This window comes from Schistocerca serialis, chromosome 4 (assembly GCF_023864345.2).
Source record: "Schistocerca serialis cubense isolate TAMUIC-IGC-003099 chromosome 4, iqSchSeri2.2, whole genome shotgun sequence".
NCBI classification, from domain to species: Eukaryota; Metazoa; Arthropoda; class Insecta; order Orthoptera; family Acrididae; genus Schistocerca; species Schistocerca serialis.
Window position 1 is genome coordinate 606,400,681 of NC_064641.1, and position 16,138 is coordinate 606,416,818.

Genomic DNA, 16,138 nt, shown 5'->3' on the forward strand with positions numbered 1-16,138 from the left:
TCAAAACACAAAACATCAATCCTGCATTATTGGTTTATATTATAAATATGAAAACTGACAGTTTTTTATAGAAGTGTCTTTATCGATTGGTTAAAACCATAAGATTGTATCTCATATAATGTAATATCCAATGGCTGGCAAATTGCCCTGTTCATTTTCGTACTGTGAAAGATCTATTATATAGGTCTGATCACTTCAGACAATTAACATTCCATTAATGTTCAGAAAGTGTAGTTGGAAGGCTAGTCAACACTATAACATCTCTATTCCACCATTTTCAAGTATTTAAGAGATTGTGTAATATAATTATTAAATTATTTTTATGTGTGATAGGCATAAATCTTCCATATTATGTATAATTTTTTGGTCACTTCCATAAAATTGTGTGAAATACTCATAGATGCTCTGACTGAGCTGAGAAGGTTAAAGATCAGTTTCTTCCTTTAACGTGTCTCTCACGGAGACGATTTCCTTGTGTACATTAATATGTTAAAAATTATCCCAAAAACCTACTGATATCCTTCATAAGGTGATATTTATGCTTCTGTAAAGATTGGAGCACATGTTATTCAAAGAGCAGTTTTTTATTTATTCATATTTGAAGAAGTCTGAATGTCTTTAAAAACTTTTCTTGAAGCTTCTAGTAATTTAGTCAGTAACACAATCGTCTGTTGTATTTCTTTAACATCAGCATAATTGCAATGATCAAACGGTTTTTGTTTAAATCATTTCATGTATAACAAGTGTACATGGTTTTATGCATGTACTTAGTATATATTTGAAATGTGTAACATTGCTCCATAAATAAATGTATTTTTTTTTTAAGTTGGTAGAGCACTTGCTCGCGAAAGGCAAAGGTCTCGAGTTCGAGTCTCGGTCTGGCACACAGTTTTAATGTGCCAGGAAGTTTCAGCTGCATCTGTGTTTCAACGGTTTGTTCTCTCGTGCTACGATATCTTTGGGCAAACAAATGGAGTAGGAATATCTATGAAGTGAGGGTGCTGGTCACATGACGCATGTATGAAGTGGCTGTTGTGTTACGTAGTAATATCGGAAGTGTAATATTACCCATATGTTCCCTGTTATCACATATTTGTTTATTACTGATAACCATGGTGAGTATTTGTTACTGCTATAGAAGCAAAGGGGTAAAAGCACGAAAGTTAATTACAGTAATCATAATACAGGAGATATTTACCGTGTCAATTAATATTTTAAACAACGTGTAGCGAAGGCACATAGTCTGACGATAAATTTATAACTGTGTAGCCACCCCCCCCACACACACCCAATGATTCATGGACACTGCGGTTGATGGGGTTGCTTGCATGCCTGCACGATACGGACTGCCGTCTGTAGGTAGAACCACAAAGTTGGGGTATCGGTTGAGAGGTCAGACAAACACTGGTCCCTGAAGAGGTACATCAGACTTTTCAGTGTTCGCAGGGGCAATAGTGTGGATGACTGACTGATCTAGCCTTCTAACATCAACCAAACCGGTCTTGCTGTGCTGGTACTGCGAGCAGCTCAAAGCAAGGGGAAACTTCAGCCAAGGGGATGTAGCTCTACTGCATGGTTAGATGATGATGGCATCCTCTTCCTCCTTGAGCGAGCTACTCAGGAGGATGTTGTCGTCAAGAGACAGAAAATAGGCATTTTTCGGATCGTAGTGTGGAATGATAGATCCCTTAATTGGGCAGGCAGGGCAGAAAATTTTATGATGAAAGTGAATAGACTGAAATTAAATGCAGTGGGACTTGTGAAGTTCGGTGGCAGAAGGAATAAGACTTCTGGTCGCGTGAATACAGGGTTATAAATATGAATACAGGGGTAATGCAAGGGTAGGCTTAATAACGAGCAAGAAAATAGGAATGGGGGTAAGAGGCTATGGACATCATAGTGAACGCATTATCGTAGCCAAGATAGACACGAAACCAACACCCACCACAGTAGTACAAGTTTATATGCCAACCAGCTCCGAGATAATAAAGAGATTGAAGAAATACATGACGAGATAAGGAAATAATGTAGATAGTTAAGGGAGATGAAAACTTATTTATGATGGGAGACGGGAATACGATAGTAGGTGACGGAAGAGAAGGAAAAATGGTTGGTGAATAAGGGCTGGGGGAAAGGGATAAAAGTGGAAGCCATTTGGTAGAATTTTTCACAGAACATAACTTAATCATAGCTAATACTTGCTTTAAGAATTATCAACGAAGGCTGCATACGTGGAATAGACTTAGAGACAGCGTCAGGGTTCAGACTGGATATATAATGATAAAACAGAAGTTTTGGAACGAGATTTTATATTGTAAAACGTTGCTATGATCAGATGTTCTCTGGCCAAAATTTATTGGCTATGTACTGTAGATTAAAATTTAAAAAAAAATTCAAAAAGGTAGGAAATTAATTGGGGGGGGGGGGGGGCTGGATAATGCCAGTTATATCAACGTCAAGCAATATTATTCGTACTGTAGAATCACATTTGCAAAACTCAAGGAACGTTTGAAATTAAATATTAATCACTGGAACACAAAGCTTTACAATTACGTCGTAATTAAAATTTAAAACCAATTGCGTCGGTTCTTAATTGTAATAGAGAGTAGACACGATATTTTTTGATCACAACGCATGTACCACGAATGTAAAATGGTGGTTTGAGTAAACCGTGGATATTTTATGGCGTAGAATCCGATTATACAGTAAACTTGGAGGTTTCAAAGAAAAAATGGTTCAAATGGCTCTGAGCACTATGGGACCTGTTGCATTGACAGGTATGTCCTTTATTAAACTAAACTTTTCACTTAGAACGATTTTTCTTTATAGGACGCGTCGTTTTCGAGATATTTTTTTCTCTTGAAAAAAAAAGTAAGCCTTGTTTATTAGCTACAGAAATTCCGTATTGAGTTATTTATTGTGCACTTCATGTACGTTCCATATCTTTGTAAAACCACCACACACGGTAATTTATTCGCTTTCGAGAAAGAGGAAAAATGTCTGTGGCCAAATGAGTAGAATTTTTACCGTCGGTTCAGTGTGATAGCAAAGCATGTCATTTATGTTTTCCTTGTGGACTCGCTTAGGTCAAGAGCGCCCTTAAATTTTTCGCACTCTGTTATCCTGCAGGATATAAAGAGTGCTCCTGGGGACGAGGTTGCGAGACAGCAATGACTCGCGGCGTAGCTGTATTAGTGCTCCTCTGCCTTCTGGGAGCTTTCCATGACAGAGGTTATCTGGGGATGTCCGCTTCCGGAGAAATTCGACTTGTAGAGATGGTGTCGATGCCGGACCGCTGCAGAGAGGGATACGTCGAGGTCCGTGACGGTGAATGCAGAAGAATCGGTATGTGTGATCAGTCGTTAACCTCTTTGGGTATTGTACAAATATTTCGGTTGTTCCCTTAAGTATGTTGATCAACTTCTTTACCTCTGACTTGTTCTCAAAATTGGCTAAGATGCTCTTTAGCAGAGGTTTACATTAATTCTGACACTGAGTTTGTGTTAAGACGTTCAAATACATTGCTGCAATAGTTGTATTATCTGAAAGAAACTTTTTTGAAACACATTTATACATCTGTCTGCCATGATGGAAATATGAGACACACCGACTAGCTCGAACGTATTCAAGCGCCGAAAAGGGAGTGACAGGAAAAAGAAAAACTGTAATCATTATGACAAATACGATATTGAAATACCTGTGTTGCTCAGAACTACTGTGCTACTGAGACCCATCATTTATATAATGGAATGACAACAAAGAAGATTTTTACTGGACCGGGACTCGACCCCAGAATTTCCGCTTATCGCGAGTGGTCGCCTTACTTTTAGGCTGTCCGACGACTCTTACGGCGAGATTCAAACTTCCGTTTGTCGTCATCCAACTGTGTGTAACATGCACTCGTACATCCATTATGTATATTTCGACGTAGGGGAGACATTTTAATTGAAATTCGCTTGCCCGGTATCGGCTTATAACTACGATATAGCAGTTCTGTGGTGTTCAGAAGTGCGATGCAATTTTCCTTCGGACATTGAAGCATCTTCAGGTGGTTGGTAGTATTATACAGATTCGCACTACTATCCACCTTTATATGTTGCTTTAACGCACCGATACCGGTCGTGAATAAATTGACCGATGTTTGCGATTTTATTCAAGTTCAGTTAACCATGAATTTCAACGGCTGCGGCTCCGCTTATTATAAAGTTGTGTATGAGAATCCTAAAGATTCTTACATTGATCTCTGTATGGACTGACAGATGCCAAGACTTCCCCTGTAAGGCAGTTCTGTTCACTTTCCCCCACTGTGTACTCCAGAGTGTTAAATTTCCCGTCGTATCATCTTTGTCATTGGTTGCCTCAATTGTCAATGTCACCCAATTAATTATTGACACGGGTAGGCATCCGTGACAGTCTACGAAAACTGTACTAGACTTTCCAATCTTTTTTGAATAGTCCCTACGCGGCAGCTGGTGCATGACAGGGAACTTTGACGTTGTTCTCGTACCGTATCTCGCTGTTGCTCTGATACCGTTTTGCCGCCGTTACTTTAGGGGCTTACATGCTAGACTTTCTTCTGCCAACTGCTGACAGTTCTTTCTGATGTTTCTCAGTGTTCCCGAGCTATTGAGAAGGCTGCAGCCTGGTAACAAGTCCATTTCATTGCAGCGTTAATGCTATGGCCTCGCTCAAGTTTCTTAGTCGTTCGGGACCCGAAGGCCTCCCTCAACTCTCAGTACTGTAACTGGACTCTAGGGTTAAGCAAACACTTCAGCTGAATAGAACCTATCTGTCTTTTGCGTCTTCTGCCAAAGTGGTACAGGGTCTAAGCATAGCCCAATTAGAAACGCCTTTGTTCTGACAGTGGGGATGCGACATTACATGTATTACAATATCATTAGTTACAGAGGTGAAAATGTTGTTAGCTGTCAATCTCACACAGATCATTTTCAGGCGTTTCACCAACGGTCATTGTTAAGTTTGTTCAATTTAGACCTCTGTGGATAAAAATAGTGCTTATCTTGAGACTTGGGAATCATATAAGAAATTATTTACCGAAATGGTACACAAATAAAGAATTTCGTAGCTCCTATAAGTACAGCATAATCACTTACATTGGCAGTGACATTAAATTTTTGAGTTTCCAGCGTCTGACTTGCTGTGTATATTCTAACTGAAACGTGTCTGTTGACATAACCTTACTTATGAGTCGATATTCTAAGTGTTCAACAAAATTTTCTCGTACATATTGTTACCTATTCCTCCAGTCCCTGCCGTTATTCTAATCACCTTTATTTACCAGTATGTACACCCTGTGACAAAAGTGTGGCACCCATCAGAAATGGTCGTTGCCAATGTATCTTAGTACACAAACACACTACGGCGTCTGGTCAAATTATTAGCGTTGCAATTCTCCGTGACCAGAGTGGATTACTGTTCTTCGTGTTTACTGTTGTTAACAGGTCTAGTAGGAGATATAAGGGGCGCGGCTGACGTCAGCTGTGGTACGAACACTGAAGGGTTGAGGGTATCACGTAGTCTAGTGAGACAGCGTAGTCAGACCCTGGCAAGGGTTTGAAAGGGATACTGTATAGCCAAATTCGCATCACTCAAGATAAATTTCGAACATAAATATCAACCGTTAGCAGACAAAGATACATTATTTACGCCGTGACTGAAATTTAAAATCAGATGCGTCGGTTCTTAAAACAAGAAGACTTTATATTTTTCTATTACAGCGCCATCTGCCAAGAAATGGAAAACAATGGCTTGAGTAAACCTTGCGTATTTTTTTTGGCGCAGAATCAGAATATGCAATAAAAATGAGGATCCCCTTTTGACAATACCAAGTGGACCGCACACACGCAGGAGGGGTGGTTAAGAGGTTATCAGGGGTATTACAGATAGATGCCCCCTTTAATAAGTCCAACTAAATTAACAAACATTAAACTTTCACCTTTTTCCACGATGTGTCATTTTCGAGATATTTAGTTGCCTCGAGTCAAAACAAAAATCCTGCATATAGGCTACATAGGTTCGATTCTGCGCTACTGACTTTTCACTACATGTACATTCCACCACTAAGGGAAAACACCATACATGGTACTTTACTCGCTCTCGCGAAAGAGGGAGAAAGTCTGTTGCTAACTCAGTGAAACTCTTCCCCTCAGCACGGTGCGATAACCAAGCATTTCATTTCAGATTTCCTTGAGACCCTCACAGGTCATGAGTGGCCTTCTATTCTCTTATTTTCCAGAACATAAAGGGTGTTGTCGAGAACGAGGGTGCATACAGTGATGACACGCGACGTAGCCATTTTGGTTCTCATCTGCTTGCTAGGGGCTTTCCACGGCAGCAGTTATTTGGGGTTGGCTGCTTCCGGACAAGTCAAATTCCACGCGTTACTGGTGTTGCCGAACCGCTGCAGATACTCGTACGATTGCGCCGAAGTCCATGACAGTGAATGCAGAAGAAGCGCTACGTTTCCTGATGTGATCAAATGATAACGTTGCAGGGCGTTACACAAATGTTTTAGATGTTCCCTTAAATATGTTGAGCAATTTCTTTGCTTCTGACTTGTTCTAAAAATTGGTTAACGTGCTTTTTGGCAGTGGTTTACATCTGTTCTGACAGTGAGTTTGTGTTAGGCCGTTCAAATGCATTCTTGGAGCAGTTGTACTATCCGAGCAAACTTATTTAAAATACAAAAATGTACATGTATTCTCTACAGTTGATGGAAATATGGTACATCGTGATTGGCTCGAAACATAGTCTTATCACGCACACACACACACACACACACACACACACACACACACACACAGAAGCACAAACACACACAAACACAGATATATATATATATATATATATATATATATATATATATATATATATATATATATATATATATATATATGCACTAGCCCACACTGGACATTAATCTTTGTGAGCATGGACATCGTAGGAAAAAAGTAGGGACAGTATGGATTGAAGTAAACACTGATAAGAACATGAAGATACAATGTAGTTGCGTAAGACAGCGTTGTCAGCATCTGACAACTTGTTGGTCTATTTGTGCAACCTCGAGATTTGTGGTTCATGACGATGTGACAGTTGCCCTATGTTGGACTGTATCTGAATGTGAGGACAAGGATACTCGTCATTAAAATTTTGTGGTTGTAGATGGTTGCTGTATAGAGCAGCAAGCACATCTGCGCCTGCCATCCGAGACAAGTAATGAGCTCAGTGCAACACTGCATGTCATCCCGCACTATTTGATGGCATCGAGCAGTAGCCGGACTTAGGAATTATCATTCCATGGATAGATTTACATTAACACCTCCACACAAATGGCTGTGTGTTGGGGTGCTGCCATGGCTGTGAAGTATGGAATTGGTAGGGCAATGTATGTCCCGCCCCAGATTGCATTGTTTTCAAATTTATTCGAGATGGCGGATCCAAGATGGCGGCGATAGATGTGGCCACATCGCAATGATGTCATGGTCAGAAGTTCAAATCCTTTTTCCCCTTCACTTCCCCGAAAACAGCAGCAAGTTCAAATTTTTTTGCGGGGGGGGGGGGTGGGGTGGAGGGGGAAAGGGCACTTGGACTACCTCCAGTAACTTAAGTCGTTTGACCACCACCTCTGCCTTCGAATTGGAGAGAAAAGGATTCAAACTGTGCTGGGCTTCTGGAGATAAAGAGGTGTACTTTATTTATTTTGGAAGAATTTATTTAGGGATTGATTTCACATTGTTCATTTATTACACAGATACAATACACTCGCTCTGACATGCTTGGAGTCACACTACATAGCCTACAGGCCTGCAAAATACTCGTAAATCACCAAAATAATGCAGTACACCGATGTGCAAAACTTAAATTGTCAAAATAATGCATCTTTAACGCTCTGCCAACATGCTCACTAATTGTAAACTGCCGAAATAATGCATTGCACAGCCTAGAGACCTGTTCACTAAATTCACTAAATGATGAAACCATTCACTACTCCTGGAATTGTCAAAATATAACGCATATTTAACGCTCTGCCTACATGCTCACGACGCTTAAACAGCAGAAAATAATGCACTGCACGAACACTCTTTACATGTAAAAAACGTTGTAACACTATTTTTAAGAAATTAAACCGTGACGTATCAGCGAACTGTTGCTATGTGCGCACACGCCGTTGCCAGTCAGTTGCCGGCCAGCGCCGGAGAGACACATGTCGGGGTGTGAGCCATAGCTCTGACACTGCTGCCACCTGCAGCCAGCAGGTGAAAGTCACGGCTATTTTCGGGTACACATTTACAATTCTTCGAATGCCATACTGACGTCACATGTCAATGTAAATAACAGCAGAGTCTCTGCTCTGGATATGCTATAGAAATCTGTTGCAATAATTCCCAGAATCATACAGGGTGCATTCTCCCCAGAGATCCTAACGGGACAACCCATCCCATGTGTGAGATGTGTCTAACTGCTCATACGTATTTACCTGCCCAGTGTGGCTGATGCATCATTGTGAAATGTTAGCATAGCGACTCCCCATTGTAGGCGCAACTAAAAGGTTCTCAGTGTATACTGACGTCATATGGCTACGTAAATAAGAACCGGATCTATTCTCAGAAACAGTAAAGTGCCACATAATAGTTAACGGTCTCTTTTGTAGGAGCTTTTCTGATGTCTCAGCTTGTCTGCATGGAAACTATTGCTCTAACAGTACGTGTTTACGAAAATAGTTCTGAATAATATAGACTGCATTCTTCCTGATGGTGCTAACGAGGCATCTCTTCCGTCAGTGTGAAGTGCCGCTTTAACAAACATCTCCGAAATGCAAAAGTTCTCACTGCTATACAGAGGCTCCTATTTAACAGCTCAAAGAATGCCTTGCGAATGAATGGAGCATTCTGATCAGCTCTTTCTGAATTTACCCGCCAAATTACTGATGCTGCCAGAGTATAAGCACTGACACGTTATTGTTTCTGCAGATGAGTCTTTCAGTGGAAAACTATTTTGTACAGATCACCATATTGCGCTGATAGTTAAACCCTGCAAAAGTGCCCCACAGATAATGAAATAGAGAATGATTCTTGCTCAGTTACACTGCTCTGGATGGAATCTTGAATATTTCAGCATGAAACCGATCTCCACATACCATATCGATGTAGTAAACATACAATTCGTATCCTGCGCCATACAAAATCGTCCCTTTTTCATCATGCTAATAGCTATCTACCACCAGACACTCGTACATATACGGCGAAGAGAGACAGAATAAGCACATACACCGTATATACTCCTCACAACACTAGATATTTCCTGCGAGATTGGGTGGTCATCCACTGCAGCCGAAGGTCACAAGTCATCTGCTCCTGATACATGACCAGAACGCCCTCAGTGGACCCCAGTCACTCTCCAAACTGTTTTACAAAGTTGGGTCATTTCCCCCTTGGCACAAGGGCTTTTACTGTTCCTGGCCCTGACCTGCTTGCTTGATTTCTACACCCATCTCCAGGCTCTGGGATTACAAGAACATAGGTCATCTACAATGGTTTGCAGAATATCATACCATTTACGTGATACATCTTGGTATCAAGCACACAGCAATATAGTTTGTATAGCAGTATCGCTTGCACAGTATAATTTCGAAGATAAAGACTGGAAATTATTTCTCTAGAAACTCGGAACTTTAGAGAGGTGAATAATGCTGTAAACCACTGAGTAACTAGAAACGTATCCCATTTATGAAGACCTTTACGTGAAAACTCGAAAGAAAATATAGGAAACTGATATTTCCACTCACGAATAGTGATGTCGGTGATCTAACAGATTCCAAATAATCCCTGTAATTTAAAAAGTCAGCTAAGGTCTTTCTCATGTCTAGAGAACCAGCAAACGTGTCTTCCACCCGTCTTCCACCTGCTAAATGCACACACCACAATCGATGACCTCTCAACTAAATAAATGTGTAGAAGCGGTCAACTGAACAATTTACGTGGGAGGGAATAATGGTCCAGCGCAAACACATATCAATATTGAATCTTCTGGAATTTCCTCTTTATCAAGAAAGCTGTCCAACACATACTAAGTATTAGTTCGCTACTCGGCCGTCTAGAGGACGACACGGTTAAGTCAACTACATCCCTGCATCCCAAAATGCTTTTCCATTCGGATGGCTCCTGCCGTTAGTGGGAAACGTGAATCATCCCTGCCACAGGCCACCGCCGCTGCGCGCCACGTAACGCTAGACAGAATCGTTCTAGGAAACTGGCCACATACATATATGATCGATGTACTTGCAATTAAATATTACGATTGGGGTCTCAATTAGATGACATTCGACAATGAGCGAAGAATCGGAAATATACCTTACTGACGGCTGTGGTCCGGGAATTAGAAATATCTGTACCATTCTTATGACTTCACATACTTTTCCATTTGCTGTCACAGTATTCCACGTCAAATCCATACCTTCCTTACTACTAGACATAGTATTTCCTTTGCACAAGTCGGGACACACACACACACACACACACACACACACACACACACACATACTTTATAAGCTTGACGCTCAAGGCGAACCTGTCATGCACCCCTCATTACAAAGTACAATACTTCGCTAATAACTGGCTCCTGGCGATACGAAATAATACTGAACGAAAATGAGCGATGGGTGGACATGTCTCAAAAGTTTATCCTGTGAGTGGTACCACTGTGTCTTAGATAAAGACGCGTAATCATCTTACAAACCACTGGATGTTAAAAAAAAAAAAAAAAGAAACAATTACAACGACCATATTTCTATCACAATCAGTGTGGGTTCTACAGGTGCACACAAATATCCATGTTAAAAGCTGTACTGGCTTTATAAATCGAGCTGTGGATTTACCTCTGAATGAAGTGATTTTACCAGACAAATACCATTTCACTGAATATAGACAGTGATCGTTAAAGTGTGTATTATCAGACCAACAGTGCGGTTACACGCCGATGGCGATGCAACCTCGTGATAAAATCACCAAATTTAGAAAGTGATTTGGCTAAGGAACGTGGTATGAAACTGGTATTTGCTAATCCCTGACCAGGTGTTTCTCCAGTATTTGTAATGCATTCTGCCTCGATGCCATGTCAGAGGTTCTGCAATATATCCACTGGGCTATAGGCAATGGTTGATTGAGAAGAATCACAAACAGCAGACGGTGTGCTGGTTGAGGTCATAGGAAATGTACACTAGCTTTTCAGATCTCTAGTGCTACACTTCCAGTAGAAATGATATCTGCGATTTGGAATCAAGTCTTTCCATTCAACCACGTACCTGCATTCGATCCTTTGGAGATGTCCTTTAATGATTACACCCACTAGTGTCTGGCGGTCGATAGCTATATGCATGACGCAAACGGGGCGATTTTGTATGGCGCGGGATACGAATTGTATATTTACTACGTAGATATGTTACTTGGAGATTGGTTTCACGCTGAAATATTCAAGCTTCTATCCTCAGTGGCACAGCAGTGTAATTGAGCAAGAGTCATTCCGTACTTGACGATCTGTAGGGCACTTTTTCTGGGTTTAACTGTCAGTGGAATATGGCGATCTGTACAAAATTAGCCAGCCGCACTGGCCAAGCAGTTCTAGGCGCTACAGTCTGGAACCGCGCGACCGCTACAGTCACAGGTTCGAAGCCTGCCTTGGGCATGGATGTGTATAATGTCCTTAGGTCATTTAGGTTTAAGTAGTTCTACGTTCTAGGGGACTGATGACCTCACATGTTAAGTCCCATAGTGTTCAGAGCCATTTAAACCATTTTGTACAAAATAGTTTTGCCAGTGAATGTTTTGTCTGCAGACACCAGCAGCATCAGTAATTGGCGGGTAAATTAAGTAAGAGCAGAGCAGAATGCTCCATTGCTTCATAAGGCACACTTTGTGCTGTGGCATAGGAGCCTCGACATGGCAGTGAGAACGTTTGCGTTTCAGAGATGTTTGTTGAAAGCAGGACTTAATGATTTCCACGAAGGGTAACATTGATGGACGGGATGCCTCGTTAGCACCATCAGGAAGAATGCATTCTGCATTATTCTGAGCTATTTTCGTAAATAGGTCCTGTCAGAGCAAGAATTTGCATGCAGACAAGACATCATGAAAAAAATTTCTGCGGCAGTTTACTATTTCTGAGAGGTTGACTTTTTTCTTATTCAAATAGCCATGTGACGTCAGAACCTTTTAGATGCACCTGCAATGGTGAGTCACTACGCGAGCATTTGGCGGCGATGCGCGAGTCACACTGAGCAGGTAAACACATGCCCGTGGTTAGATACGTCTCGCACGTCAGATGGGTTATCCCATTAGGATCTCTCATTCTCTCTCTCACTGGTCATACCGGACTCGAGAGTCCATTACCGCAGCAACGTATTTTCGCCATCTGTCCCTGTCTCGGGCTATTTTCTTCCATTCGCCTTCAATACCTAGGCTCCTCAAATCAGCCTTCACATTGTCCTTCCATCTACGCCTCGGTCTCCCCACAGGACGTTTTCCCTCTAAGTGCCAAACCAGTACTCTGTGCGCTGCCCTGCCCTCATCCATTCGAGCTACGTGACCCGCCCATCGCAGCCTACGTGATTTAATAATACTGATTATGTCAGGACTTGAATAGAGTTCCTGAACCTCTTCGTTATGCAGTTTTCGCCACTCTCCGCTAATGTCATCCCCTTTTGCTCAGAAAATTTTCCTCAAAATTTTGTTTTCAAATACTCGAAATGCCTTTTCATTTTGCACAGTGAGAGAGCAAGTCTCACACCCATACCACATAACTGGTAGAATAATAGTTTTATATATTCTAATCTTTAAATTCATAGACAATTTCCGTGATGAAAGTAATCTAAGCTGTGAGAAGTAGCACGCATTTCCTGCCCGTAATCTCTTCTTCAGTTTGGATTCAATCTCATTTCTCGAAGTGATGCCCACGCCTAGATACTTAAATGTGTTCACTTTTTCAAACTGCATGTCTCCAACTCTTAACATTTCCTGATCTACTGCTGTTGGCATTCTAGTAGTAACCAGGTATTTAGTTTTGTCTTCACTTATCCTTACACCTACATCTTCACTAGCCTTATTGACGCATTCGCATTTGCTGTTACAGGTTGTTTCCTATCGCTAATGATGTTTAGATCATCTACATACCCAAATATCTTAATATTTCCATTTACCTCCACGCCCTCTCAATTATCTGCTGTCATTCGTACAATATATTCTAGGGCTAAATTAAAACGTAGTGGAGACAGGGCATCTCCATCCTTAAGTCCGTTCTTTATTACAAATTATTCTGACTCCAATTTCCCCTCGCGTATTCTACTTTTTGTGTTTTTCAAACTCGCTTCTATAAGTCTAACATACTTCTTTGGTATTCCAAGTTCCAAAAGAATTCTGTACAATTTTGATTGCAGTACTGAAACATAAGCTTTTGTAAAATCTATGAAAAGATTATAAACTGGTTCATTGTATTCCCATTTCTTTTCCAAAATTTGACGCAGGGTGAATATTTGATATATAGTTGATTTGTTCCCCCACAATTTCATCTGCATATGGTGTACACCTGCTTAGCAGAATATTCGAGAAAATTTTGGAACATACTGGTAATAGCGATATCCCTCTACAATTTCTACAATCCATTTTGTCACCCTTCTTAAAAATTGGGATCAGAATCGATTCCTGCCACTCTTCAGGTATCATCTCTGAGTTCCATACTTCAGTTATCACTTTGTGAACTACTTCCACCAGTTTCTGTCCCCCATTTTTAACTAATTCTGCTGTTATGCAATCTGATCCTGGTGCTTTATGGTTTTTCAATTTGTTGATTGCATCTCTTACTTCCTTTAACGTTGGCTCAGGTATCTGGGGTTCTGCTGTATGTATTTCGTATGCCTGCTCATTTCCTGCTTCCTGGTGTACATTTAATAGATGCTCAAAATAAGCCCTTCATTTACTTAATATAGCACTGGGTTCTGTCAGCATCCCCTTGAAGTGCATTTGTCCTAGCCTTGAACCCCCTCTTCTTTGCCCATAGCATACGACCAACTTCCCTTCTCATGTTCAAGAACTCCTCTCGTTTTCTGTCTCCCATTCTATCCCAATCTAATCGCGCTTTTCTCCTTTCCTCTAGCAATTTCTTGCATTCCTCATCAAACCACGGTTTCCTCCTGTTCTTCATAATTGTACCTATTGTGACATTCGCTGCCTCTTTGATATAATTCCTCACAGTGATCCACTGTTCATTTACATCCTCGTCTTGATCTTCGTGTGTCTTGAGAGCATCAAACATATTTGAAATTTCTATCATTTACCTTCTTCTGAAGTTTTCATCATTTAGCTTGTCAGTGTCGAACCTAACAAGATCTGCATTGCGACACCTTGTTGTTGCTGTAGATAGCCGTTGGTGAACTTTGGCAACTACAAGAAAATGATCAGAATCGCAGTCTGCTCCCCTGAAAGTCCTAACATTTTCTATACTAGTGAGCCATCTCCGATCTACAAGAACATGATCAATTTGGTTTCGGGTGTGCTTTATGAATGTCTTTCCTTTTGAAATATGTGATCTCAACAATCTTGTCTCTTGAAACAGCATAATTAACCACCCTTGTGCCATTACCATTCGAAATGTTATGCAAACTTTCTTTCACAATTGTAGGCCAGAATGCTTCCTCCTTCCCTATCTTCGCATTAAAATCACCCATGATTAATTTTGTATCATACGAGGAGAACTCAGCCCACAGTTGATCTAGTTCTTCATAAAATCCGTCCTTAACAACCTCTTCAGTGTCCTCAGTTGGTGCATGTACATTAATTACTACTAGTCTATTCCACCTGTCGGACTACACTATAACTGTTGGTCGGTCGCTAATGAACCTTATATCTCTGATTGTGTGAAACACTTTTCTCTGTACTGCGAAACCTGTTCTGAAATTGTGAGCTTCCGCACCTCCATAGAAAAATGTATAGTTACCCCTCTTTATGCTACCCTCCCCCTGCCACTGGTTTTCTTGAAAAGCTGTAATGTCTACATCGTATCTATCTAATTCGTCTAATAATGTCTAGAACATTCCTGGCCTGTTCAAACTATTAACGTTCCATGTTCCCAACCTGAAAGTTCCTTTTGGCCTGAATCTCTTCGAAGTAGGTTCTGCCCGGAGATCTGAATGGGAACCTGGTTTACCTCTGGAATATTTTAGTTCAAACGGACCCATGCCCATTAATGTTGCTGATTCTTGATGAATAGATCTGATAGTAAGAGAAGAAGAAACAGGAATGGTTCATCACGCCATCGCCTGCTCTCCACCGGCTGTCCACGACTGCTTACTTTTGTATTCGCAGCTACCCTTCATATCTGAAGGCCATATCCCCTATCTGCAACCTGGGGAATCGCTGTGCCATGGTGGCAGGGGCCCACGAGACATTAGGATCGCTGGGGAGAATGCATCCTGTATTATTCTGGGAAGCATTGCAACAGATTTCTATAGCACGTCCAGAGGTGGGACTTGACTGTTATTTACATAGTCATGTGATGTCAGTATAACACTCGAAGAATTGTAACTGTATACATGAAAATAGACACAACTTTCACCTGCTGGCTGCAGGCAACAGCAGCATCAGAGTGATGCCTCACGCCCTGGCGTTCATCTCTCTGGCTCTGGCCCGAATCTGGCTGGCGTTAGCGTCTGAGCACATTGGAACAGTTCGCTGATAGTGGTGGTCGAATTCCTTAACGATAGTTCGAAAGTGTTTTTTATGTGCAATGAATGTTTATGCAGTGCATTATTTTCGGCTGTTTAAGCGTTTTGAGCATGTTGGCAGCGCGTTAAATATGCATAATTTTTTAACAATTTCACGAGTAATGGACAGTTGCTCATATTCTGTGAACAGGTCTGTAGGCTGTAAAGTGCATTTTTTGACAGTTTACATTTAGTGAACGTGTTGGCAGAGCATTAAATAGGCAATATTTCGACAATTTACGAGATGTTTGCATGTCTGTACATCAGTGTACTGCATTATTTCGGTAATTTATGAGTAGTTTGCACGTCTGTATACTGTGTATAGCATTATTATGACAGTTTACAACTAGCAAGCTTGTCTGGGACCGT

General features: G+C 41.1%; 1 long non-coding RNA gene across 1 annotated transcript in view; it reads left to right on the forward strand.

Annotated features, from left to right (window-relative positions):
* The first annotated feature begins 3,171 nt into the window (after positions 1 to 3,171).
* The window catches only part of LOC126475411 (uncharacterized), a 46,719-nt gene continuing 33,752 nt past the window's right edge, over positions 3,172 to 16,138 (forward strand). The window contains exon 1 of the long non-coding RNA XR_007586721.1: positions 3,172 to 3,345. This is a non-coding gene — a long non-coding RNA (uncharacterized LOC126475411). The remainder of the gene's footprint in view (positions 3,346 to 16,138) is intronic.